Source organism: Lepidochelys kempii, chromosome 7 (genome assembly GCF_965140285.1).
Source record: "Lepidochelys kempii isolate rLepKem1 chromosome 7, rLepKem1.hap1, whole genome shotgun sequence".
NCBI lineage: Eukaryota > Metazoa > Chordata > Testudines > Cheloniidae > Lepidochelys > Lepidochelys kempii.
This window is the reverse complement of record NC_136386.1, coordinates 32,132,617-32,134,403: the sequence shown is the minus strand read 5'-3', so window position 1 is coordinate 32,134,403 and position 1,787 is coordinate 32,132,617.

The following is a 1,787-nucleotide window of genomic DNA, read 5'->3' as shown; positions in this document are numbered from 1 at the left end:
GCCAGCAGTGCGCACGCGCCCGCCACAAGGACCCGGATGGGGATGGGTCGTCCGCCGGCGTAGTACAGGAAACTAGAGAGCGTAGCGGGAAACAACCTGGAGCGGCCCATCACCGGTTCGGGACGCCCACCGAGACCCTAGAGACCTGGCAGACGGGGAGTTGAGCGACTCCCTAATCCAGTAGCTTTTAAACTTTTGTACTGGTGACCGCTCTCACATAGCCAGCCTCTGAGTGTAGACCCCCCATAAGTTAAAACCACTTCTTTATATATTTAACACCATTATACATGCTGGAGGCAAAGTGGGATTTGGGGTGGAGGTTGACAGCTCGCAACCCCCCCCATGTAATAACCTCGTGAGCCCCTGAGGGGTCCCGACCCCCAGTTTGAGAACCCCTGCCCTAACCCGCTCTCGGGCTCCGTGCTATATGGCGGAACCATAGGGAGCTGGTGGAAGAGGAGCTAGGGCGGCAAAGAGGCTTTTCAGCTGAGCAGAGGCCTTGAGGAGGGGCCAGAGAGCTTCCTCTCAGCGGACAAGTCTGTGCCATAGAGGGGGAGGAAGAACGGGTCAAGTGCCAACCGGAGTCCCATGGCACCAGCCCTACTCTTAAGATTAGAAGACAAAAGGGAACCATAGAGGCCTGGCTAAAGAAGATCTAGAAGGGCCAATCAATCAGGTGGCTGATGGACTCCCTTGCTACTGCGTGAAGTCTCTGCATGTAGTCTGCAGGAGAAGTAAAGAAGATGAACTTTATCCTGTCTTTCACCAAGTCTCTAAGGCTATGTCTACACTACAGCTGGGATTGATTTCAGAGTAACAGCCGTGTTAGTCTGTATTCGCAAAAAGAAAAGGAGTACTTGTGGCACCTTAGAGACTAACCAATTTATTTGAGCATGAGCTTTCGTGAGCTACAGCTCACTTCATCGGATGCATACCGTGGAAACTGCAGCAGACTTTATATACACACAGAGAATATGAAACAATACCCCCTCCCACCCCACTGTCCTGCTGGTAATAGCTTATCTAAAGTGATCATCCACCAGCAGTCGATTTAGCAGGTCTAGTGAAGATCCACCATAGCAACAGCAGGTCGCTCTCTAGTCAACCCGTTCTCTGCCCCAACGACCCCGCAATAACTCGACCTAAGGTACGTCAACTCCAGCAACATTATTCACAGAGCTGGAGTTGCTTAGTGTAGGTTGACTTACCGCAGTGATGTAGACATAGCCTAATAGTCTCCCACAGCCATCACCGGAAGTGTTTGTGAGCGGGAGACGAAGGAAGGAGCTTAAGTCTACTTTGCATTTGCAACATTAAGCCTTATAGTACTTGTGGGCAGGGATAGTTAATAGGCAGACTGGGGACCACCAAACACTTTTGAATAGACTCTGAAATCTTATTTACTTATTATTGTTGGGTTTATTATTATTTTCTCTGGAGGCCTTGACTATACCTTTGACCAAGAAATTTGGTCCTTGACAAAAAATAGATTACCCCTGCTCTAGGGCATAGGCTGGGTGGTAACTATTATTGACATTTTATAGAAATGTAAACTGAAGAACAAGGAAGTTACAAAACTTGGTGCTGGCCTCCTCCCTCGTTTCCCTTTCAGTAAGGGCAGAACCATGAAGGAAAATCAGGCATCCTACCATTTTTGTGCCTGCTATCAGTACTAAATCATCTTGCCAAAGGGAGGCAATGGATTAGTAGGGTTGTGTACTTACTATAGGGAGAGCTGGTAGCACCACTTGTAAGCAAGGCTGCCTAACACTTCCCATCCAAAACTA